The sequence below is a fragment of the Artibeus jamaicensis genome, unplaced genomic scaffold (genome assembly GCF_021234435.1).
Source record: "Artibeus jamaicensis isolate MK-2021 breed Jamaican fruit bat unplaced genomic scaffold, CSHL_Jam_final contig_851, whole genome shotgun sequence".
Classification (NCBI taxonomy): Eukaryota; Metazoa; Chordata; class Mammalia; order Chiroptera; family Phyllostomidae; genus Artibeus; species Artibeus jamaicensis.
In genome coordinates, this window is record NW_026521986.1 from 12,990,144 (window position 1) to 13,016,769 (window position 26,626).

Genomic DNA, 26,626 nt, shown 5'->3' on the forward strand with positions numbered 1-26,626 from the left:
TTGTCTCGTTTTAGGGGTCAGGAAGGGTTTACTCAAAAGTATCTACTTCACACAAACAGGACAGTAACAGGGAAACAAAAGTAAGACATCAGACAGATAGGAATCGACGAGCAGAAGGACATTCATAAATCCTACCTTATCAATAGTTACTTTAAATGTAAATATATTAAAACTCTAATCAAAAGGCAGGGGATGGGAAGATGGGTTAAAGAAACAAGATCTAACTGTATGCTATTTGTAAGAGACACACACTTTATTTATTTTATTTTTTAGAGAGGGGGGAAGGGAGGGAGAGAAACATCAATGTGAAAAACGTCAGTCGGTTGCCTCTTGTACTCGCCCTGACCGGGGACTGAACCCATAACCCAGGCATGTGCCCTGACCAGGAATCGAACAGGCAACCTTTCACTTTGCAGGACAACGCCCAATGCACTGAGTCACGCGTGTCAGGGCTACACACACTTTAAATTTAAAAACGCAAATAGGTGGCAAGTAAAGGGATGGAAAAAGGATACACCATGCAAACAACAGTCAAAAGGGAGCTGAAATGGCTATGTAAATATCACAGAGAACAGACTTCAAGATAAAAGTAAGAATTAGAGACAAGGAAGGACATTTTATAATGATAAAAGTGGCCATCCATCAAGGAGATATTACAATTATAAACATACATGCATCTAACAACAGAGCCCCCAAAATACATGAAGTGAAAACGATCACAAATAAAGGGAGAAACAGACGACTCAACAATAACAGTTGGATACTTCGATACTGCACTTTCAATAACGGACAAAAGGGCTAAACAGAAGATCAGCAAGGAAATAAAGAGCCTTGAACACTATGAAACAACTAGACTTAACAGATGTCTATAGAACACTCCACCCAACAGCAGAATACATTCTCAAGAGCACATGAAATATTCTCTAGGATATAACATAAGTTATGCCATATAACAATTTTCAATAAATTTAAAAGGGTTGAAATTATACAAAATGTGTTCTTCAATCAAAATAAAATACAATTAGAAACCAAGAGCAGAAGGAGATTTGGGTAATTTACAGGAAATGAAGGCTAAATGTAACCTGTCAAGTTCTCACAGCTCGGAAAGGCCACTCCCTCCTGACAGAGACCACTTACTCCCAACTTCTGCACGGCCCCAGGAAGCCACAGGTCTCAGACTTCTGCAAACGCCTGGGTAGCCCCTCTCCCACTCCCACACTGCTGCGCACACACTGAACCCAACTCCCAGCTTGAGGCCAGGATCAAAACAGCCAGGGGAGGGAAAAGCCGTTGGGGCTGTAACAGCTTGTTGTTCTACCCTGCTTCTCCCTGGGAGAATGGCCATAGACAAATATTTTCACTCCCCGATCCAGTCTACCCAGTCTACGGAGTATCCAAAAGTCAGACCCTTTGCAAAAGAAGGAAGCTAACTGACACAGCACTTCCCCTGCGCCGAGCACCTGACGTACCCTGATCCATGCTTACAAACTTCCCATCAAGGTGTGTTACTGTCCCCATCCCACAGAGGGAAACTGAGGCTCTGCTATTAAGGTGGCAGAGGCAAGATTCAAATCCATGTTGTCTGCCTGCAAAGTCCCTGATCTTTCCATCATCCTTCCAGAAAAATTCCACATCTATACACCTTGAGGGCCTCAGAAGGAATGCAACACGTGAGAACCCCACAAAGCCAGCTAGGGACACCCCTTCCTCATGCCCCCTCCCAGAGCCACTGTTTTTCCTGAGCGCATTTCCAAGTAGAGCAAGTATATAACACTCCCCTCTACCCGAGAAATCATCCCACTCCCAGTCCACCAGAAACAGGCTCCCCTCAAGGCTGTAAAAACCCCTGGAAGCTGGGAGAGCCCCCAGGGTCCCCAGGGGAGGGGACAGCAGAGGGGAGTTGGGAGCCGCAGGGTGAGCAGGACCTCACTCTGGAACAGGAGCCTCCACGCCACACGGAGAGAGGTGGCTCGCAGCGCCCTTCAGAACCCACCAGCGAAGCAGGGCCGGACTAAAGAAGCTGAGCAGATGCCAAACACCGAGCGATGTCAGTGTTCACTTAGTCCAATTCCTCACCCCACAGAGCAGCCCGGAGAAGAAAAGGAATTGGCCTGTGGACACATACATCAGCCAGGAGCAAGCAGGGCCCGGAAACGAGGGCTCTAATAACATTGCTTCACGTCTCCATGTAGACAGGCCCCTCTTTGGCTAGACACTGGGCAGGGCTTGGAGCCAAGGTGAAATCCCAACACCACAAAAACAGGACCTTCTACTTCACCATCTTCACCACCTCTAACATCTCTTCAGGGCGCTACTCCACGCCAAGCACACCACACACATGAACTGTTCAGTCCTTAGTGAAAGGCAGGTATCACTACTCTCGCCTTTCTCAGTGAGGGCCCTGAATATCTACGTGGTCAAATCAGTTGCCTGAAGTCACAGGACTACAGAGGCAAGGCCAGGACTAGAACCCAGAACTCTTTCTACAAACTTCCTGCAGGGCTTCAGGTTCAGCCCCCTGCTTGAGGGACCACACCAGGCTGTCCGGGATGGAGGTCAGCGCCTCTGGGCTGCTCACAACTTCTCCCTGAAGCACAGGTTTGGCTGGGTCATAACCTCCATGACGGTCTGGAAGTGTGGCTGGGTCAGGTAAGGTGGGTAAGAGAGGCCTGGGAGGAGAGTGGCTTTGCAGATGAAGAGGCTACCGGCGAACACCACCAGTGGGTCGACCTGTGGAAGGCTCAACATCTGCTCGAGAGGAAGCCACACCCCTCCAACACTTTCCAACCCCACACCCAGGGTTGGCCAACAGCTTTAAAAATAAAGCCGACTCTCCCCTTCTTGTCAGATGCTCCAAATTCCAGTGGGGCCCAGACTCCTGTCCCTTCCCCCAGCACCCTGAAGTCTGGAGCAAGTCAGCTCCATGCCTGGGTTCCCGCTGGTGTCAGTGCCCCTCCCCCAGGGCACGGAGCATCAGTCCTGACCACAGCAACCCCCTCCTCTGCACAGGGCTTTCAAATGGGCACTTACTCAAGAACTTAAGTTCCTAAATAAAAGCTGGTCATTTCGTGCCCTGAATAGAGACAGACAGTACCTGCCTACTCCAGAGGTCATTGGTCCAAATTCTATTTCATGGTTGATGGAACTGAAGCCCTGAGAGGCAGTAACTTGCCCAAGCACAGACACACAGTCACTGGGGTGGAGATGTGGTCCTCCCAGGGATGTCCTCACACTCAGCCCCTCCGACCTGGGTGCTGATGTTTGTCTCATCTCTTTCTTGGAAGGGAGGTGGGCCAGGGGGGTCTCCTAGATGCGGTGTTTTCACCAGCTCAGGTTCTCCTGCCTGACCAGCTCCAGGAGGGACGAAGACCTACTGATGGGTGGAGGTGGAGTGGGGGTTCTTGCTGATTTGGAGCAAAATGGGGACAATATGGTTTCCTGGTCCCTGCTAGTGACCGAGAAGCAAGAAAACCTGCAGCCAGCAGAGGTGGGGGCTGGGCCGCAGCACGGCTGCCCAGGGCCCCCCGAGGGGCTGCAGAGGCGGCACAGGGGCCACCTGCCTCACTTGCCCAGCCATCCAGGCAGAGTCACGCCCGTTCTCAGGCTCCGGTCAAGATCCATGGCCTGTGCCAAATGCTCCAACATTCCTTTCGTTTCTCCAGTCTCTGAGCAGCTGCTGCAGGGCCTTTTCTCCCATGTTGATTTATTCTTCATTGTTCCTGAAATACACCCAGAGGCTGCTGGCACTGGGCACTGGCAGAACATCCAGCCCAAGTCCCAAGTACACACTAACCAGACTCCCCGGGACCTGGGCCAAGCCAGCTGGCATGACGGGCCCCCGGGGTCAGACCCATCAGCCAGCAAGGAAGACCAATAATCCACCTGCCCCCAGCCCACGGTCCCAGAGGTGATCTCGAGACTACAGAGGCCGGGATGTCTGGGGGGAAGAACTGCTTGGAAGGTGTCTGAGAGGCCTCAACTAAGGCTTTCCACGCCCCCGGAGTGTGAGTGACTCTCCAGCAACCCTTCCGCACGAGTGTGTGCTCGCACGTACACACACACACACACACACACACACACACACACACACACACACAGCTGACCCCCACAGCCTGCTGCTCTCCACAGTGGGGCCAGTGCTCAGGCAGGGCTCTGGCTGCCTGTGAAATGTTTGGAGATGACAGCTTTGGAGGGTCTTCCCTTCCCAGCTCCACATACCTCCACCACCAGCCAGTCTAATGGTTCCTGAATTTCTGCCACCGGCACTTCATTCCAAGGGGCACAGCATTGTTCCCTGTGCTCGGGAAAATGGCCCAGAGAAGGATGGGAGCTGCGTGGTACAGAGACAGGGCTTCAGGGCCCGACACGATGTCCCAGCTTCTCTAATCATTAGCCTCTCTGTGGGCCTCAGTTTCCCTATTGGGAAATAGTCCTCGTATTCTCATCTCATAGTTACTGTGGAATTAAGTGAGGTTAATGTGCATACATGAAGTACCCGGCGCAGGCAGGAACCCAGTAAATGTGATTTCCTCTCCCTGCTGCGGGCAGGAGCAGCATCACTGTCAGTCTTGAACATCTGGTGGGTGGGAGAGACTGGACCGTCTGACTTTCCCAGTCCTACAGCTGGCTGAGAGCAGGGCTGGCTGGGGGGGAGCAGGACAGGAGACTAGGGGTCCCAGCAACAGCATCGGGATCTGTGGGCACGTAGGGCAACTGGCCTAGGGACCCAGAACGGGCATGCCCAGCAAAGCCCCGCCCCCCGGACTCAGCTGTACCAGCAGGGCCTGCAGGGACATGGTGGGACAAGAGTCCCCAGATAATACCTGGCAGAACTCCTAGGCCCATAATGGGCTCCCCAGCCTCCTGGGCTCACTCTGAAAAGAACACAAAGGAAAGTGATAGCACCTGAAGGAGGCTGGGGAGGGGGTGGCCACAGGAAGTCTGAACAGGAGCCCAGGAACAGGGGCTGGGGAGCCCCCCCACAGGGAGTGAGCAAGCCTGCCCTGAGGCCAGTGAACGTCCCACAAGTGGAAGTACCCGCCCGGTTATTTTTGGCACCCTTCTGCCCAAAGCCAGCAGGGAAAGGCAGCTGCTAGCAACACGGAAAGGCTGTTTACACTCAAGTGTGCAAGCACTGCCGCAGGGCACCACACAAAAGGGCACCAGCAGCCCCCGAGCAGAGGGGCCTCTGCCCCCCTTTCTTCCCCTCCTGACCATCCTGCAAGGCCAATCTGTGCACTGCATAGTTGACACAGCGTGTCAACTGGCACTTCTGCTTTCACTCAGATCTAGTCTCCCAACCGCAAAACTCACACACACATACATACACACACACACAGCACAAATAAATAACTGTGGAGCCAGCTGAGGACTGAGCCACACCCAGGAGCCCAGACAGTGTTCCTCTGGGCTCTTCCTGCACTGAAGTGGCCCTCCCAACTTGGGAGCTGGGAGGGGCAGGGATCCGGGGCAGGCCACAGAGCGCCTCTTCTTTCCACTCTCCTTCGGTGAAAGTGACAGCCAATGAGAACCTCAGGGAACTCACTGCCTCTCAGCTTCCCCATTTGAAAATGAAACAGTTGGACTAGATGTCCCAAAGGATTTTCCAGCCTGGGGTGACTTCTGGAAGCTGGGGAGCCCAGGGCCATGACCCAGGGCCAGCTGGGGAGAGCAGCCAGAGCAAGGTCAGGTGGGGAAGGGGATCTGAACTGCAGCCACATACATGCAAGAGTGGCCAGCAAGCTGGGAGGAGGAGGGGGGACAAGGAAGAAAGAGGAGGAAGGGGGAGAAAGACCAGCCTACAAGCATTCTCAGCGCTGGGAGTTACCACTTAAGTATTCCTTTAAATTCTTTTTAATGAACAGCTGTCCATTTAAAAAAGTTTTTCAATTTGTTTATTTTATTTTATTTTAAAGATTTTAAATTTATTTTTAGAGAGGGGAAGGGAGGGAGAAAGAGAGGGAAACATCAGTGTGTGATTGCCTCTCATGTGGCCCCCACTGGGGACCTGGCCCCGACTGGGGATCAAACCTGCAACCCTTCGGTTCGCAACCTGCGCTCAATCCACTGAGCTACACCAGCCAGGGCTCAATTTGTTGATTTTAGAGTGAGAGAGACAGTAAGGGGAAGAGACACACTGAGAAACACCAATTTGTTGTTCCATTTATTTATGCACTCATTGGTTGATTCTTGCCTGTGCCCTGCCCTGGGACCAAATGCATCGACCTTGGTGTATCAAGTGATGCTCTAACCAAATGAGCCACCCAGTCAGCGCTTTTCTGAGTTGCTTTCTGAGCTATGGGCCCTTCCCCTCCAATGAGCGGGCAAATTCTGGCAACAGCAGTTCAGACTAGAGCCTCTGTCTGCCCAACTGCTGGAAAAAGCTGAGAATCAAAATCCCCGTCATTTTCCTTCCTCTCCAAACCCCATTTCCCCAGAGAAGGTGGATAGCCTCAGAAGTAACCCCCTTCTGGCTGCAAGCCGGGTGTACCTCTCTCTCTCTAAGCTCTGGCTGGGACAAACCTTGCCCAGGCTGCTCCCTTTCCAGGCTTCCTGAGACTCCTGGAGAAAGAAGCACTGCCTGGAAAAAATAACCAAACGCACACTGACAGCTCCCTGCGGCCGCAGAACAACCCAGAGAAAAGAGGGAGCACCTTCCTTGGCCCCCACGGTACCAGGCTACGTTCCAGGAAAAGGAAGCACAAGAAGCACTGCCAGCCTCAGGCCCCTGGCCCCCTCCTCCCCACAGGCCCCCACGGACAACAGCCAGTAATCGTGTCACTCAGCCAGACCCCCACCCCCACCCCAGCACAACCCCAGCTCTTTCCTAACATGTGGCAACTTTCTTTTTATATAATATCTTGGTGAACAACCCCCCCGCCACCACCACACACACACACCACAAGCTATTTCAATTGGTGAAAAAGCCAAAGTGCTCTTTGGAGGGACAATTCCCACCCCGGGCTCCACCCAAACGTCTCTCCAATGAGGTTACACTGCAAGGCTTTAGTCAGGGGTGTCCAACCCACGGCCCACCGGCTGCATGCAGCCCAGGATGGCTACGAATGGGGCCCAACACAAAATCGTAAATTCTCCTAAAACATTACTTAGTTTTATTACTAAGTCTTATACTAAGTTTTATTACCTAGATATGTATGTTTTCTATAGTAGTGATCACACACTTGGGACCTGCTCGACAATTTTAAGAGATTATCAAAAGGGCTGCTGCAGAATTAGGGTTATGTGAGGACTTTTTTGCTTATCTCTGGTGGCGGATATCAAGAAAATTATGCACAAACCTTTTGTTTGCTCGTTGGTTTTCGTTAGTGTTTGCGGATTTAATGTGTGGCCCAAGACAACTCTTCTTCCAGTGTGGCCCAGAGATGCCGAAAGGCCAGACACCCCTGCTTTGGGTGAAGCAAAGGCAAGGGGACTTTTTCCTTTTTCCTTGGCCGAGAAAGCAGCCTTCCTCCCACCCACGTGAGCAGTTCAGCCTGAGGCCTGGGCGGGGAGGTTCCAGATAGCACAGTCTGATCTCTGGGAAGCTGAGCAGCGACAGAATCACTTGTAAAGATGCACAGGCACTGGGGTCTGAGCTGGTTTAGCTGAGAGTGGATCACACAGTTGTGACCAGGGCCCAGGAAGTTAGAAAACACACTTCATTTGCTTTCCTACCACAAGCAGGACGCCCTTCATTTCCTCCTCCTCCCTGGGAGGAGCAGACGGTGGACAGCTGAACTTCTGGGAACTGGTGAAATGCTAGCCATTACCTGTTGAGTACATACTATGGGGCCAGTCACTTTGCACGCATGATCTTTTTTAACCTTTACAGCAAGCCTATGAAGTATCATTATCATCCTCATCTTACAGATGAGGAAACTGAGGTTCAGGAAATTAAGCAATGCCCAAATCCACCCAGCGAGTAGAGAGAGAGGCTGGAGGATGAGCACAGGTCCACCCAGGCCTTGCTCTCTGCCCCAGCCAGGTTTCCTGCAGTCTCTGCCCAGGTGCTGTCCACACACCATCCAGGAATGACGTTCCGAGTGTGGGGGTGGAAATGGGTGTGGACAAGTTTTGCTGTTATCGTTCCCAAGTGTGTGACTGTGAGAGCCCCTGTGTGTGTGTTGGAGGTGGAGGGAGGGTGATCTGGATTCCAAATAGCAGTTTCTAACCCCGAAGTCATGCTGTAATGCTTCTGATTCATAAAATGAGCTCACAGTCTCACGGTATCCTGGATGTTGCTTTGAATGCAAGTGCAGATCCCTTAAGGAAGAATGGGGAATTTCAGGACACTCCACAAAGCCCCAGCCCAGCACACAGAGTTTGTTTAGTTTAGCCCCACTTAATCAGAGTGCTTCGGTGCTGAAGCAAGCCCTCCGACAGAACGAGACCACTGGCTGCATTTCCTGCAGACTTCGGTGAGTCAGGGAAGAATGGAGCTTCCAGGCTCCTCCTATGCTGATGTGTGCACACACACAGGAAGGGTGCCAACTGGCCTGGCTGAAGGAAATGCCCAGGCTAGCAGATTCCCAGGCAGTAGGCTCTACAGTCTTGGACCCTGAGGTACCACTGGGGTCAGGATGACTCACCAGAAGGCCAGCCACAGGGCAGCGCCAGGAAACTGGGTGCCCCAGGATCACTGGTGCGGTGCATCCCAGCAGCAGGACTCCCTGGGCCCACTACAGGCCAGGTCCACATTCTTTTGATAGAGATCTTTCATTTATCTCTCCAACTAGCACACACAGAAGAGCTACTAGATGCAGGCGTTGTAGGTACAATACAGAGCTTACATGAGAGCAGGGGCTATGACAAGGCTGAAATGTGCTTTCAGTACTTCACGTACGCTAATTCATAAAATCCTCACTGCGGCTCTAGGAAGGAGGTGTCGAGACTCCGGCTCTGAGTGGATGTTTTTGACTGCCGCTCTACAGCATGTACACAGACGACGACATAAAGTGGGAATAAGTGTCGAGAAGAAGACTGGGGCTTCTCCAAAGAAGTGGGTGGCATTTGAAACAGGACCACAGACGTATGAGGGAGAAACTCCCACCTACCTGCAGCCATCCCTACTCTACCCTGAGTGAGGTTTCCTTCTGGGAGACCGAACTAAAGGAGGGGGGTCATCCAGGCCAAAGAGTCCTAGACTGAGCCCATTGCTCTTCCAGGACCCTAGGCCCATGTGCCCTCCAACCTACCCTTCTCCTATTCTTCTCTTCTCTCGCCGGGGACCCACATGCCTTGGCTCACTGGGCAGAACTTCCCTGGGTTCTGTAGCCACAGGAGGCCCTCAGCAGAATCTGTAAGTGTATATTGTCTCCCCGCCCCTCCATTTATTAAAAGCAGTAGCCCACAGAGCTAAAGACTCAGGCTATCTTTATTTTATTTTATTTTATTTTATTTTTTATTTTTCATTGACTTTACTGGGGTCCATTGGTTAATAAACTCCAGCCATTTTTTAAGTCCCACATTTAAAAGGTGAACTCTCATCCCCACCGGCACTCCAGGGCACTGTCCTAAGCTGGGGTGAGGGGCCGACAGGGCCACAGGGAGTGAGGGCTCAGCCTGGTGCTTGGAGAGCCCACACCTGCAGTGGGCAGGCAGTCCCAGAGCAAGCTTCACGGGTGGGGGAGTGGGAGGGCACCCTCCAGCTTCTTCACCGCCTGGTCCTCTGGGACTCCTCAGACTAGAGTAACCAGCCAGAGGCCTATCCAGTTAGAGTGGACTCTGGGCCAGGGCCATTCGAGGAGATGGTTTATCACAGTAATTGAATGTTTACACCCCTGTTATTCAGAGTCCAGAGCAGAAGAAAAAAAGAGGACCCTTGAATTCTCAACCTGGAAAGGCTTCTACTTTCCCCTGAAGCCATGTAAAAGCCTGTGGAAAGGGTGCATTTCTGATTCTAAAGGGGCATGTGCCACACCATCCCTGGGAGGTTCTGGAGCAAGACAGGTGGTTTCCTCCCCGCATCCAGGCCCAAAGGAAGAGAGAGACTTCTCCTCAGAGCTACAGTTCTTCCACCTTCACCAGGCCTCCAATCTCAATCCTGAAGCTGCAGGAACAAGGAGAGGCCAGACCTGCAGGCCGCTACCAGACCAGGCTCCCCCTGCTGGAGCCAAGTCAGACCTCCCCTCCCCCCAACCACAACTGCCAACAGGGATCCCCTGCACACACGTGCCACAGCGGCCTCCATAGTCACCCAGGGCCTGCTGCTGTCCCTTTATCCCGTCGGCTCCTGAGCACGGCTCCACAGCCTGGCACACAGGTCCGACGTGGGATGGTGGAAGCAGGAAGTAGTCAACGGAGTTGTGACCAACAAAGTTTTAAATGGGGCAAGCGACTTCCCCTTTCATCCTTCCAACAGCTCACTCTGGAGGTTGGGCTGGAATACCCGTGGCCTCCCGTCTGAGTGGCAGGTAACTCCTCAACGCCTGCCTTCCTTGGGGCTGAGGCTTGAAAGCCCCACGACGGCACCAGGCCTTTATCCAGAGGCCTAGGTAAGGGCCCACAGAGGGGCGATCTGGTGCACACGCTTCTGTGTGAGTAGGGAGATGGTATGAATCCCTCCATCAAGCCAGCCATATGTAGGGGACAGAAAAAAATCCGGGCTCCCGCGTTCTGGACAGGCACCACCAAACCCAGCATAGGGTGAAGCAGGGAGAGAGCTCGGCAGGCAGCAGCACGCGGGCAAGCGGGGGCGGTGAGAGATGACAGGTCTCAGGCGCGCCCGCAGCGCCGGGTGCGCGGGGCCAGCCAGCCCGCCTAAACACTCCAGCTTAGGCCTCTACCTGTTTCCTGCCAGCCCTGCACCTCTGCCCCAAACTCCCAGCTCAGGCAGTTTCTGTGTCCACTTTCCTGTGCACACTGGAAGGAGAAGGGGCTCCCGCGCCAAGTTCCAGCATTCGAGAGCCCCTCCCCGCGCCTGGCAGGTCTGGGCTCCGTCACGCAAGCTGGTCCCTGCGGACACCACGTTTCGCTCAGGCGGAGGAGGAGCAGCGGTGTTCCTGAGCAGCCGCCGCCACTGGCCCCGCGGATGGGGAGGGTTTTCCTGCCCGGGCCCTGGCCGCGCCCGGGTGGGCGGGGGCCGCGCGCGAGCTGCGTAGCTGCACAAACACGCCGGCGGGTTGGCGCTACACGCAGCTGCGACTGGCCGCGGGGGGTGGGGGAGTGGGGGGGTGCAGGTCACGGAGGAGCGGGTTGCGGAGTGGCCAAGGAAGGTCCACACCCACGCACACAAACACGCACTCTCTCAGCCGCCCAGGCCGCAGAAGTTCACGTGCCGCGCCCCCCGCAGCCCCACGCCCCAGCCCAGGGCCGCGCCTGCAGAGCTGCAGTCCGCGCGCCCTGCCGCCACCGCTTGCAGGCAGCCCGGGGTCCCTCGGCCGCTGTGCCAGGGCGGGCTGCGCCTCGGCTCTTGCAGGCCTCGGCCGCCGACCCGACAGCCCCGCTTACCCGCTCCTGCCCAAGCTCTGGCATTGGTTGTCCCTTTTCCGCCACGGGCCGCCGCCGTCGGTCTCCTCTCAGACTCCAGCCGCCTGCATGCACTCCTCGATTTTAAAAACAAACAGGCGCCGCCGCCTCCCCGCGGCGCTCGCACGGCTTCCACCAGCCGGCGCCTCCGGAGGCTGGGAAGTTTGCTAGCGGGGCCCGGGAGGGACGCGCGGGCTGTCACCTCTCTCTGGCGGCGCAGGAGCTTCAGCGCACCCCGCGCCCGTGGTGTCCGCCTCGCGATCGCTCTCCCTCCCTCGGTGTCACCCCCAGTACTGCGATGCAGTGTCAGGATTGCACTGCTCTGACTCATCGGTTGAGCTCACAGCTTGAAAAAAAAAAAAAAGAGCGAGGGCGAGAGGCAACAGCGCAGGAGGAGGACTCTCTGAGGTGCTACAAAGGATTGCACAACTCGCGGCTGGGAGCGCGGAGCCCCAGCGGCCGAACGGCGCGCGCGGCACGGCGGCGAGCAGGAACCAGCTTTACCACTTCATCAGAACGACTGTCTCGGGTCGGCCTCCCCACTCGCAGGCCCAGCGCCGCCCACTTCCTGCGACCAAATAAGGCCGGCGAAGGCGTCTTTAAACCTCCGGCGGCTGGCCGTGGCTGGGGATTTCCAGCAGACCTCACCTCCACTGTGGAGTCCGTCGCCACCCTCCCTCGGCCCGGGCCCGCGCCCCACGCTGGCTTTGCTGGAACAGGCCACGCGGCTCGTTCCTTTCACACCAAGGTCAGGAGGAGACGGTGACGAAATGTTTGGAAACCCATCAGGCCTGCCAGGAAAGTGTGCGTGTGATGTTGGGGAGGACACAAGTCGCTTTCTTCCACAAAGAATTATTCTCTGGTTTGGGATATGGCAAATCATGCGCAGTTCTCTCCAAGGCACTTTATTAACAGTCTTCCCAAGTTTCACTTTTGGCTCATCAGCATCCTAGTGGTGTAGAGGTTGTTGAGAAACTGGCCCTGGCTCTTATAAATGACCCACGTCTCAATTACTTAGGCGATGAAAAGCTTCTGAGTTTAATTCTAGCAACTGAGGCCAGAGTTGGGGCAGCTTTTCACTGCGGGCCCATATTTCTCTTACCTTCCCCACTGTGCCCCCCACCCCTCCCTGCCTGGCTGCTGGGAAGATGGGAAGCATTTCTGCTACTGTTCTTGCTTGTGGGAGGTTCTTGCTGACCTCCCACACTCAGGGATGTTCCAGAACCAAGAGACAGTCCAGGGGCCGGAGACCTGTTTTTCCTGGTTCCTTCCATTTCTGTTTTTGTTTGTTTTTTCCAAGGAAATGAGTCAGATGGAGATCTACCTTTGAAGTGGGGGGGGGGCTGAAGAATAAACTATGTTCTGGCAACCACTACCCCCTGTGGCCAGTCCTCAGAAGCAAGTGCATCCCTTGCTTTCTTAGGGAGAAGGGGAGGGGCAGCAGAATGAGATTCTCACAGCCCCCCTGAGCCTGCAGGACAAGGGCCTGGCCCCCTCCCTCGAAAAACCCACACTTGCTCCTAAAGGTCACGACCTTCCTGTCTGTCCTCTTCCACCCTTTGCTGGTCTGAGCACCTGCACACATTGACCTCATACCCCACCCAGGAGGAAATGGGCTTATCTGCACCCTGCTATGACCGATATGCCAAAGTAATGACAGTAATGACAAAACAGTCGTATCTGCAAAATACAGTTATACCAGGGGACTGGAGTACATGACCTCTTGAAATGCCTTCCAGTTTAAAACCCATACTTCTGTGGTTATAAAGAGTGAATGGAAGAGCTGGGGTATCACCTCCAGAAGGAAGCTCTCAGATGTAGCATCTGTATGTCAGTATTGTTCCTGACATTCCCGGAGCACATGCCCCACACTGCTTCACAGCCCTGCGTGTTCGAGAGCTTTGTTCCTCCCATGTTATGGATATGAGCACTGGGGTGCAGAGAGGTTACGTGACTACAGGAGCTCACGGGGCAAACCAATTGGCTGTCACATCTCTGCCCTTATTCCCATCAACCCTAAAGAAAGGCAGAGTCTAGCCCCAAGTAGAGGCTAGACTCTCAAGCAGAGAGAGGCTCAATGTAAAACCTTTTATATGTTCTCCACTTGTCACATTTCTTCCTTCTCACTGACACCTCATCATCCAAGGGAAGGGAGCAAAAGCAAAGCCACTTGGTCTCTGGTGCCCACTGCTGCCAGGTTCCTCTGCACGCCTGTGGCTATTGTGACCTTCCTGTAGAGCCTAGTCCCTAAAGCTGACCTTGAGTCTAGCCTCTTGAGCAAGCCCCTAAGAGCCAGTGCAGACCAGCCCAGGGATGTTCCCAAACAACCAGGAAACCCAGCTGGGGAGCACATTCCTAGAAGAGCCTGCCACCATGCAGCCAGGGCCCAGCCTCCAGGGAACAAGTTGGGAGCAACTCCAAAGGGCACTCCCCAGCCTAGTCCCGCCAGGACTTCCTCCCTGTCCCACGCTGGGCTGCTGTGCCTGACCCAGAGAGCATCGCAGGAAGTAGAGATGGGTGGCAGGATGTCTGGGAGCAGAAGTCAGCAACCTGGAGGAGCTCTGCTCATGTTGGAGCAGCTTATCCCTTCGCCCCCACCCCAACTAAACTCCCAAATTCAGGCCACCTCAGAAAGGAAGAGAGGGAAGAAAGAGGGGCTTGTGGGTGTGTGCTGGGGAGGATGGCTCAAGACTGTCCCAGGTGGCCCCTGCCTGGCAGGGGAAGCCTACCTCTCAAAGGCATGCAGACGAAGATGTTTAAAGAAGGCTGCGGCTGTTCCGGGAAAGCCCTGGAGGTCAGTTTTGCTGCAGATATGACAGTGCAGAATCACTGACAATGTGAAGTGAAAGTTTGGTTTTAGAAGCTCCAGCCCTTCCTGCAGGCTTCTGGGGCAACCAAGAAGGGTGCCCTTTGGGGAAGGAGGGAGAGAGATCTTACCCAAGGAGTGAGCTTTCCTCCACCATTGACCTTCATAAACTGCAGAAAAGGGAGGGATACAGAGTCCCAGTTCACAGAGAGCATGTCTGCTGAGAAACACTCCAGGAAGCAAAGCACCCTAGAGAGGATTCCAAACTCTGGGTCCCAGTGAGGGCAGAACATGGCACTGGAGAAGCTTCCTGGGCCTGCCTCAGCTCTCCGGACTCCGCTCAGAGTGATGTACCCGAGTGGCCAGCACCAGTTTCCACTTCTGAGACAGCCTGAGACCATTAAGAAACTTCCAACAGTGAATTTTGTGGTATGTGAATTGTATCCCAAAAAAGAGGGGGATAAAAGCTTCCAAAGAAGCTAGCTCCTCACCACCTATCCACCTCCATTAACTTTCTGATGCTATCACTCACTATTTAAAAGAGGGTTTTCCTTCTTCCCCAGCCTTCCTGTCCCTTTTCCATTGTCCCTTCTCTGTCAGGACCCTTCCATTGAGGCCAGTGCACATGGGGTATTTAAGTGAATGATCAACCTTTACAGAGGTGTGGGGAATTAGGGGTGCAAACCTTTGAGGAAATCACAAGCCCACAATGATGGCCTCTGGGTCCTGCCTTACTAAAGCGAACGAGCTGTGTGATCTTCAGAAGTTGATACCTCCTCTGAGCCCATACCAGATGTACTGCAAAGGATCTGTTAACAAGAACAATGAAAGAATGCCCACCTTCTAGGGACACGGGAGAATCACAGGATAAAACACTGCCTTATGACTGCATCGTGCTTTGTTCATGTAAGAGGTCACAATGATTTTTCTTTCTAAATCCCCTTCTCCCAAAACCAGCTTCTTCTCCCTTTCAAGAACCTCATCCAAGCAAGATTTTTCTTTTCCCTCTGTAAAGAACCGGGGTCCACCCTATCAGCCCTCAGGGTGACCCTCTGCTGGGCTCTTCCCAGAGGGACTCTCCAGAATTGACTCAGCGTCCCTTCCTGGTATCCTTCCAAGGTTTCTCTTAAACTCCCTGTGTTTTGTCATCTTTCCACCAAGCTTTTCCACAGCGCTGCCTACCCAGCCTGCACAGGGACACTCCTCTGATGGCTGTGCCTTCCCTTTTTGCCATGTCCCTTCTGAGTAAGGTAGGGCTCGAAACTTAATGGGTGCAACCATCAAGTCAAGCCGCTACACACTGAGAAGTCCCTGCACTGTCTTTCACCCTCGAAAACCCAGGAGACCCTCCCTCCCTCCTCCTGCTCACTTCGCATTCACTTCACCTGTTCTGGGGTGAGGCCAGGCCCGCCACACCAGCCCACAGCTGTCCGCATCTCTCTGCCGTCCCACCTACACCCCCGACACCTACTTCTCTTGCAGGCTTGGGCCAGGTTCTGAGTGCCTTTGTCAGGCCTAAGAGGGAGCTTCTGCAGACGTCCCCAGTTGCTGCTGTCACTCTGGGAGAGACGTCTGGCTGGGCATAGGGAAAAGGACAAAACAGGTGTGGCTGCCAGGCAGGGCCACGAGGACAGAAACGGCCTTTCTTCACAGAGCCAGAGCTGCCGGCTTCCCAAGGGCCTCGTTTTATTTCAGCACAGTTCCATGCCCGCCCCCCTTGCAGAACCGACCCAGACAGACTTCTCCACTAGCTGCTCTCCGGAGCTCCACTTCCCTACCTGTGGCAGTGGGCCAGGGGGAACCGGACCCCTGAGATCCAATGGACATACTTGAAAGCATTATTTTTAAATGAAAACAAATAGTAGTATGTCATAAACTAGAACCCAAAATTCATATTCACGGGAGTGCACAGGTTTTTAAAGCACAGGCTGAGACCCAAGTCCAAATCTTGGCTCACACTAGCTCGATGACCAAAGTACTTAACCACTTGGTTTTATCATCTGCAAAATGGGGACGATAAGAGCTTAACACAGTATCTGGCACACGTTAGGTCTTTTGTAAGTGTTGGCTATCATTTTGTCTCACCTCCTAACTGCTCTCCCTGCTTCTAGTCTTGCACACTTACCATCCACACTGCCATCAGAGTGATCACATCTCTTTTCAGTAGCTCCTAACAACTACCAAAAAAAAGCTGATAGCAGCAGCCAGCAAGTGAGGTATTTGCACTTCCCACGTCCCAGAGTGGGGCCTGATCCCACTCTGCCCCACTCTCTAGCCTTAGGCCCCCCCCAGCCAAACAGCCTGAAGTTTCCCAAGATGCCTGCATTCCCATGCATGCTCCTCCTCCCTGCACCTCCATCCACAGGTCAAACCCACACCCTGATCTCCCACCAGACTTGAGCTGAACGGCAGCTCTTCCAGGAAGCCTTGCTTGATGCCTCCAAGCAAAGGCAGGGCACTGGAGTGTAGAAGGTGCCATCTCCCTACCAGGATCAGGGCCTCCGAAGGGCACAGCCTAGAGCTTACTCTGTGGCCCCAGCGCCTACGTATGGTAGGTGCTCAGCAAGTACTTACTGACCAGTGCACGGAGAAAATAATGTATGTAAAAACTGGAGGTGAGCAATACAATTTAACTGATTATTATTACTACTCTTATTACTATTCTATTTCTTCCATTCTAAAATGCACCTTTCCCCCCATTTTAAGATCTCTCAAATCAGGATGCATCTTACAACTGAGAGCATGTCGTGGTTTCATTAGCAGCATTGTCTTGTTCACAGCTGCACATAAAATAATGGTGCATCTTACAATCACAGGATTCAGTGGTATATGGCATTTTTACTGCTGCTGCTACTCCTCCCCCTACTACATTGAAGCTTGATCTCCTGGGATCTGGGGCCTGCAGGTCAAAGTCCACAGAGCTGAGAGCCCCCATTACTTGAGCTCAGTACTGTTGCACAATCGAGCTCTCATAAAATGACCTGCAATTTCCCGGGATTAGAAGGTTGCCTGTGTCCAGACACCGCTGGGAACTCCCATGAAAGCAGGCCAATGTGATATGGAACAAGCCCTGGACTGGTAGTCAAAAGAGTAAAGTTCTAATCCTGGTTCTACATGTCATTGTCTGGATGACCCCATGTGGGACCTATCGACACACTTATTGAGCATCTACTAAGTGCCCAACATGCTGCCAGCCCACTGGATCCACCCAGCACCCTGGGAGGAGGCCATTATCTCCATTTTATGGTTAAGGAGGCTAAGGTTCGAAAAGGTTCCACACCTCTTCCAAGGTCATACAGCTGGAATTTGACTGCTGGACCTCCTCCGTCCCCCTGACCGATGATGACACACTCTCTGGGCTTGCGCTCTCTCAAGAAGGAAGTCAAATGGGGAGGAGTCACAGACTGGAGGCTCACAGGCCATTCTCACCCTTCTGGATATATTTTATTTGATTCATATAACATGTTTTTATTTTAACTGCCTGGAATTTATTGTCAACATTTTTTTAAAACCAGGAGATTTAAGCTAAAAGAAAATCAGGGTTTCTGGTTTATCATGAAAGAAAAGCTGGAACACTGGCCACGCAGAGCCCACTTCCTGGGGGCAGAGCGGAGTATCCACGCCACGGGAGCAGCAACGTGGCGCTGCCCACGCTCCCACCAGAGCAGCACTGTAGTGGGACTCACACAACCCAATTTCCCCAGATCCCACCCCTCCTGGGCCCACAGGTCACTGTTGTTGATCATCTCACCTGTGCTCTTTTCATACCCACAGCCAGCCTCCGTTCCCTAGATTCCCCTGGTCCCTACAGGCCTTTGAGTGGGTGCCCCTCAGACCAGATGAACTCCAGTGCCCTCTCCAGCCCTAACGGCCTGTGGCTTCTCCCAGAATCTCTCCAAGGAGTTCGCATTAAGAACCTACTTTGGAACCACTCAGACACGCCCCTGCCTCGAATCTACTTCCTCTCTGGCCTCTCACAGAGCCCCCAGTATCTGCCCCTCACACTCCCTGTGCTGCCCCACCCCCACCCCCCACAGCATCGGGCCCAGCAGTCAGAGGGCTGATGGCCAAGTGGCTGCTTGGTAGGAAACCAGGCAGGTGTGGAGGTGGCCAGGGCCCTCCGTGGGAGGGAGCAGGGAGGAAGCAGGACTGTGTGTTTCCCAACAGAAATGAGGCTCAAGGACATAGATGGAAGTGGGGAGGCACCTCAGTGACAGGAGAGGAGCGTGGTTTGACACATGAGGAAACACGCACCGTAAATCATCTAAGGGAAAATGGACAGAATCAGCAGCGATTTAAGAAATGCAAATTAGAACACCACTAAGGATCCACTGTGGCCAGAGCTGGTGTGAAAATAAGTAAAAATAAATCAAGCAAGCAAGCAAGCTGCTGCCGGCACAGCCATCAGCACACAGCTGCACGTACGCTGCCACACTGCTGGAAACAGCTCAAGTCTTTCCAGAATGAGGTTCGGCGCTGCGTTATAAGAATTTAACAACTGACCAGGTAATTGCGGTCAGGGGACCAGATCACATGAAAACAATCTAAAATACCACCACAAAGGAATTTTCACAAAAGAGGCTCAACCACCGGTTGGAATGCATTCCGATGGTGGCATGGTACGATAACGGAATGAACTAGAGAGGGACTCACACATGGAGACACTCTGATGAAACCGTGTGATGAAGCGTTCACTGACAAAACCGGCACAACGTGGCCACAGACGTAAACAAAGCAACTATGTTAGAACTTCACACACATGCGGGCAGCAATCAGAAGAGAATCTGAACCAGGTAAGTTGCAAGGTGTAATGTTTATTCTGTTAAGTTGGAAAAGATGGTTTAAATCACCACAATGATGATGATATTGATGATAGAAGGGCCACTGAATAGGATTTCCTCATCTGGGGTCAATATACCCCAGCCCAGGTCCTGGAGGACAGGCAGGGCCCAGGCTCCAGACCTGATGAGGAAGGACGGAAAGTAAATCGGGACAGGAGAGGTTATGACTGTGGGCAGGAGGAGGGCCCCAGAGCTTCCCTTATCAGAAGAGCTCTGAGAGGTACCTCTTGCCAAAGAAACAAAGCTACACACGGAAACCCACGCCACCTAACCTTCAACGTCCTGGGTGCCGCCTCTTACTGCTGTATGTGTGCTCTCAATTTTACTAATACCTCATTTCAGCAGCTTCGGAGGTGACACCAGGGCTCTTTGTGGGCTAGCCTAGGAACACAACCACCATTTATAGCATTGTTTCTATGGAAATGTGTTTCAAGCTTCAAGAAATTGAGCTGCTGACAACCCTGGGGCAAGCACGTGGTCTCTAAATTAGGGAACTGAGAAGAACAGTTATTGCTGGGTCCTGGGCTCAGGAAGACAGCTTGTCACTTAGATTCACCAGCAATGATCTCGTTGAAGTAGGCCCGAGATCACGGCAGAAGGCCGGGATGGGATGAGAGTGGCTAGGAAGGAACACGAGCTTCTAGGGAAGCACATGAATATCCCCACCCCAGCCTCCAGACACACACTCAAGCATGCATGTCTTGGAAAATGTGGAACTGGTCTGGGTACCCCTCGTGAGTATCCAGGCGAGCCCTGATCCCACACGCTTTCCAATTTCTCTCTAATCCTGGCAAACCTCCAGCCCCAAGGCCCTATTTCAGTCCGATCTGGGAACAACAACAAAAACAATCTCCAAATCTCTGACAGCTCTGGAATTCAGCCTTAGCAGAGATATGCTCGAGATAACCAAGGCACCAGCAGGACCTGGCCATCTCTCCACACACGCTCTGCTGCAGGGGCTTCGGCTCTGCAGGCTCCAACCTGCCCCCCGCCAGGCCTGCCCAGAGCTCTCCAGCCCTTGGGACTCCAAACAGCACTTCGGAGCATCTCCTGCCCTGACTGGTGCAGGTCACAGGGACGGATGACGTGGGCCTTCCAAACAGACCCCGCACACGTCCAGAAAGTTCCCTGCTGGGAAGAAAAGGCTACACACACAGAGGCACACCCAAGGGGAAGTCGTACGTGTTCTTTGGGTGTCCCAAGGCTCAGATGCAAGAGAGTGGTCAGAAAAGGATCAGCTGCTCAGCCACAAGGCCATAGCTGCAGTTACGAGTCCCAGCAGAGCTCATGGTAAGATGGTAGGTCAGCCAGAGGTAGACTGGATGCATGTAGGGGACTTACCGAGATTAATACTATAGGGCAACTCTAAGTTTCAATGCCATAATAAATATGTGCCACACTGGAAACACCCAGACAGTAATTCACTAGGGCGCCATCTGGGTTAGGCAGGGCTGCAGGAGGTCAGTTTGCAAGGCACATCCTCCCTGCTGCCTGCTGAACAGCAGGAAAAAGAATCCCTCGCCTTCCCCTGTGCCGGTGGCTTGCAGGGCCAAGCAGCCTCAAAGAGAGTGGGCTACTCAGAGCTGAGCCTCAGGGTACACACCGCCCTGGTTCCCTGGAAACCCAGGTGGAAAAAATCATCTGGGGCTCTGAAGCCACTCAGAAGTCGCCTGTACCAGGCAGAGTCCACACTGGGAGCCTGGCAGTTACACACTTTGCTGGCTTGTGAAGTCAGATCTCCAGTTACTAAAAGACCCGAGTTAGCCAATCTGAATTCTCCAACCCCTGCAGTGCAGATGGAGAAGACACAGCAGTTCTGTCTTCGTGGTAACAGATGAGAGACTAGGAGTTCCTCCCCGGCCTCCTTCCTACCCAGATCCAAAGTCTTTGATATTTTAAGGTCTTTTTAAAGTATATATACTATATATATTACTAAAGCAATTTCAAACATACAAATACTCCATTCATAACTGCTTCACCTAAATCCAGTATTTACCTCGTGCCAATTTCTACTCTGGCCAACGCACTCATCAAGTGAACGTACAATTTTGCCCGCTGAAACAGAAGCCACTCTGCCACCAAAATTCTTCAACATTTTCCCATGAATTAGTATCATCTTCATATTACTTTAACAGTGGCACAATATTCATGTCTGAGTCTTGATATCATGAATCATAAGCCACTTGGAACATTTAGGCAATGTACAGCTTTTTGCTATTTTAAACAATGTTGCTATAAATATCTTTATGCTTATATTCTTTCTTTTCCCCTTTAGAATTATTCCCTTGCAATAAATTCCCAAGAATAATACTAATAGGTAAAAGGAAATTAACATTTGTATAGCTTCAAGTTCTACATTTTTAAAAGTATATTGTTTGGGGTGAATGACCTGGACTGTTTCTTTTCCAAAGCAGTTTTCCTGACTACACCTCCCGAGCCTATCCTATCCATCAAGGCTGGCTCTTAAAATCCACATTCCCCACTTCCCAGGGGGCTGGGCAGCTAGAGTGCACACCTTATGATTACGAGACATTGGAGGTAGCTCTGCTGATTTGCTATGGAGGGTGAGAAAGACCAACAGAGCGATGTAGGTAGGGAGGCAGAGGGCTGAGATAGGTAGGAGGGGGGGAGCAGGCCCTGTGGAGCAGAAACAAAGGTAAATCCCACATGCTGTCCCTCTGAAAACAAGCCAACACCTCTCTGGACATCAAACCCACACCCCCTGTGCCCGCCCTTCAGCTTCCCTGAGCTGCTCTTCCATGGACCAAGAACAAAGACATGTTTCAAATTTCTAAAGGCGATTTTAGAAATACTATGTGATTCCAGAGTCTGGAAACATACTTTGCAAATGACATAAGGTATGTACTTACCATTGTGTCAAGCTGGCCCATGCACGTTGTGGGCTCAGCCCTAAGGGCGGCTCCACTTTAAGAAAGTCCTCAGCAGCCTGGTGGGAAAGACGCTGTCCCACCGACGCTCTCTAAGTGGCACGCAGACCCCAGGTAACTAGCTATTCCCACAACGCACCATAAACACACTGCCTGCCAGGACCCCTTCACAGGCTTGTGGACTTTTCAAGCAGGAAAGGACCACATGCAGTCCAAGCTTCTATAAAAACAGACAAACCAAAACCCTGCCCCCGCACTCTGCGGCCACCGTAAGGAGGACCTGTTCCTCCCCCCTCCACAACAAGAGCCACAGCCTGTCCTATCAGCAGACCAAATAGGGCTTTCGGTGTAAAAGTCTGTATTTTGTTTTTCTCGAAATGGCTTTGTGAAAGCACACCCTTTAAAGATTTTATTTATTTATATACTTTTAGAGAGTGGGGAGGGAGGGAGAAAGAGATGGAGAGAAACATCAGTGTGTGAGAGAGATGTGCCCCAACTGCCTCTCACACGCCCCCAGCTGGGGACCTGGCCAGAAACCCAGGCATGTGCCTTGACCAGAATGGAACCGGTGAGCTTTGGATTCACAGGCTGGCACTCAGTCCCCAGAGCCACACCAGCCAGGGCAGGGCTTTCATTTTAAAGAGCCCCAGCCCCTCCTCTCACGGTCTGCTGACTGATTTCCCTAGTTCCTTCTCTGTGCAGAGAAGGCACCAAGCATGAAAACCAAGGAGTCCCCTCAGGGCAACCGACACTTATCCCTTTTTAAGAGTTGAGGTCTATGGGGAGAGGAGTCTCTGCTACCTTTAAACCAACTCCTATCACAGATGCCTCCGCAGAGTCCTCAGAGTGTAGGGGACCCAGGGGCCAGAGTTTCTGTCCCTGAACCCCGTTCCCACCCTCCCCAGGGTCTCCTTGGCAGTGGCTCCACCAGCAAGTGCTAAGGGAGGCCATCACTCGGACGTTCAGCTCACCTACCACACGCGTCCACCCGACCCAAGCCGAGCCCTGGTCCTGCCCACTGCTCCCTCACGTCCCCTCAGGCTGCCCATGGAACACCTACTACGTGCCTGGCACAGGTCCAGGCCAGTGAGGAGCCCGGCACTCCTGCAGCTGATGCCAGGGTCCCACAGTGGCCAAGTTCAACCACAGAGATGCTAAGGTGGAGGCTCAGGAAGGCAGCAGAAAGCAGGTGACTCCCTGGCCGGTCCCTCGGGTGCCTGCCAGGAGGAAAAGGGCAGGGTGGCAAACAACAATACAGGAGGGAGAGAGGACTGAGGGCAGCTCGCTGAGGAGCAGAGAGGATGCACACGGTGCTAGGGAAGAGCAAGTGGCAGGAGGAAAGGCGGGAAAGGGCGCTGGGGCCCCCGCAGGAGCTGCCCCGAGGAACGGAGGTTTCTCCTGCAGAAGCTGCGCAGCTCTTGAATGTGTTTAAGAGGAATGATGTGACCAAAGCTGGGCTTTAGTAACAAAACTCAGGTCTTCCAATATTTCTTTTCTGCTTCAATGCTGATTTCCTTTCATCCAGACAAATATGGGCAAGTCAGTGTAAACTGTGCCAGAGCCAACACTGGCCAGGAACACCCCTACTCTGTCCCTCCCAGGGGCCAACTTGACCCCATCCTGGTGAACAAGCCACAGCCTCAGGACGCACCTCCAGTCGGGCTGCAAGAGCCCAGCCCACGACACGCCCAACTCTGCAGAGGCAGCGGCTTCCCGCTCCCAGGCACCAGGCATCACTAGTGGTTCACCAAGCCAAGAGTCCAGTAAGTTCAAACCTGCAGTTTTTTTCTTTTTCTTTTTAAAGCAAATGAATTCCTCTGTCTGAGATTATTGGAACTGAATTACCAAGATTTCAGCCATCGTGCCCTTGCTTCACAGTGCTGCAACCAAAGCATCTGAGGCCAAGAAGTGAGTGGGGCTCATGTAGCTGACGCCCTCTTATATGAATGAGGAACCTGGACAGGGATGTGACGAAGCCCTCGTTCCTTTAGTTTGCTCGCTCAGGCAGGGTACCGGGCGGAACACCTCAGCTAGGACTGGCAGGGTGGCCAGTCCTGGAGCCTCAGCCAGCTTGGGCACCCGCGATCTCGATCATTCCGAGAACCGAGCCTGAAGCCAAAACTCCGACCTCCCATTTGAAGAGCAAGGTAGCACCTCCCAAATACCTCATGGCCCTGCCGGCCTTGCTCAACCCCACAGGGGAAACAGAATTCAAACTGTAACTCCCTGTTAGGCAGACAGAGCCAAGCCTGGGTTGCTGTCCTTACAAGGCAGTGCCGAAGTTTTCCAAGTGAAATCAAACGTGCAGGGAGGATCCGGATGCTGGGATGACCTCTCTTTTCCAGTGGAACTACTCGGATTCCAGAGGGGAAGACCAGCTGTTCGCGAAATGCTCAGTTCTCCAGAGCGTGTAAGAACCCTGAAGTATATCTAGAAGCTAAAGAGTTCAGAAACACGTCCAAAAAAGATTAAGATCGAGATGTGGATATTTTCAGTGCCCCATCTCCTCCTCCCATGTCCAGCACTGCCCAGCTGCCCCAGTCTGAGGACAGGAATGGGGTCCAGCTTCCCTGGTGGACACTTGTCCATCTGGCGTGTGCACCTGTCCTATGTCTCAGGCACCTGGCACTGCGTCCTGGTGCGTGAGAAGCAGAGTTCCACTTGCCACAGGGGAAGCTGTAACCTCCAGAGCCTCACTCTGCAGGGATCTCCAACAATGACAACATGGGCATGTGACCTAAGCTGACAATCAGATGCAGGGAGAGCTCAGAACTCACCCTGGGGTGGGGGGGGGGGGGGGCAGAGGGGCAGCAGCGGGAGGCCAGCGGCAGCAGTGCCTTGGCTTTGGTTCCAGCTACCTAACTTCCCATCATCAATCTCCGAGCCTTGTTCTCCAGCCTTCCAGGACATTCCATCAGCCACCAGATATCCTTCCAATGCATTCCTTTTCTCCTTCTTTTGGCCGGAGTCAGCTTCTGCTATTTGCAGACCTAAGACCCGGACTTCCTCACCATGCCCTTCAACCTCCACACTGACGCCTGAGTGACACATGTGCTCGCGCCTCGATCTTTTCCTCTGTGGAAAGAGTCTAATTTAAATGCCCACACATAATGATCACAGATATGGACAAATGCCCTAAGTGCTGCATATATCATCCTACCCTGTCGCTGGTTCTGACCAGATGCCCCGATCTGGGGCATTAATATTAGAAATTAAAGTTATCACCACTCCCTCGGACTCATTCGTGTTTCTCCACCAGCTCAGGAAAAGTAGAATTCAGCTCAGAATTCAGGAAACCTGGATTCTGGAACTTGCACATGTCGCTTCAACTCTGTGACAGGTGACACCTGCATTGCCCGTTTCACAGGGAGGTTAAACCAAATGAGAAGCCCCCACAGCAAAGCCCAATCACATCCTAAATCCTAAGTCAACCACTCTTTTCAGTCCTCTTTCTTGACATTCCTCAACGATCAGTTGCAATTCAGTTTAATAACTACTTATGGGGAACTTTCCATGTGACACGTGTGGTACTAGACGCACAGAACTATGGTTTCTGTTTTCATGAAATGCAAACCTCCCTCCTCCTTCAGCTTCTCTGGCATCGTGCTCTCCTGGTCCTCTTCCCTCTTCCCGGGGAGTCAGTTCCTTCTCCGTCTCTGTTGTGCACACACGAACTGTCAGTGGCTCCCCTCTCCTCACTGAGACGTGAGCTCCAAACCTCTTACCTGGCCCCTGCGGGCCCCCCTCAGCAGCACCCCTGCTTGCACTCCCCAAAGCAGACCCTGTTGGATCACACTCCACACCAGGCCTTGCCTGAGCTGCTCCCTGGGCCTAGGATGTCGGCTCCCTTTGACACCTGGTAGACGCCTACTTGTTTCTCAGGATTTAGCTCAAACACCAGCCCTTCCAGAGAGCCTCTCATTCATTAATTCCACAACGCTCACTAAGCACAGGCACCATGCAAGGTGTCGGGGCCACTGCAGGCCTTTCCTAATATTCCTCAGTCCTCTAGCCCAGCAGAAGTGACCAGTCCCTCCTCTGAGCCCAGCAGAGCCCTGAACACATTCACAGTGACACTGTGGCACTAACTGCTCTTGGCTTCTGGGCATGTGTGCCTCACTCACAAGACTACAAGCACCTTGAAGGAGGAGGTGGAATCTTCTTATTCTTTGTATTCTCAGTTCGTAGCACAGAACTCAGCACATAGTAGGGATTCAATAAGTGCATGTAGCATGAGTGAGTGGAGGAGTGAAGGATGTGAGGGAAAGGACCCCGTAAACCACGATGGGCAGGATTATCACTGTTACTGCTATGGGCAGCCTGCTTTTCTCTGTAACGGGGGAGGTCAGATCCTAAATGCCCACTGGACAGTCCAGAACAGCCTCCTTGGAGGGGGCAGAGGGAATCCCAAGCCTTTTACCACCTCTAATAGGAGTGGAAGGTGGGTGGCTGTTGGCTCCTAAGTTGTCCCAGAGCACGTACAATTGGGAGGCCACAGAAGAAACAGACCCAGATTCACATGGAAGATTCCTCGCTGGCCTCTTAGAAAAGCCTGCAACAGGGAGACTGGGGAGGGAAGGCTAGAAAGGAGAAGGAGGAGAGCGGACATAAAGGAGTAGGGCCTC

At 52.9% G+C, this 26,626-nt stretch overlaps 1 protein-coding gene across 6 annotated transcripts in view; it reads right to left on the reverse strand.

Moving 5' to 3' along the window:
• MIDEAS (mitotic deacetylase associated SANT domain protein) overlaps positions 1–26,626 on the reverse strand; it is a 64,145-nt gene that overhangs the window by 29,674 nt on the left and 7,845 nt on the right. For 3 of the 6 annotated variants that reach the window (XM_037127864.2, XM_037127858.2, XM_037127845.2), the window contains exon 1: positions 11,449–12,108. The exons of 1 other annotated variant lie outside the window; for it this stretch is intronic. The gene's annotated coding sequence lies outside the window, so the exon portion shown is untranslated. Of the gene's footprint in view, positions 1–11,448; positions 12,110–26,626 lie in introns of those variants that run through there. 2 more of the 6 variants (XM_037127872.2, XM_053673271.1) reach the window with 2 other exon arrangements.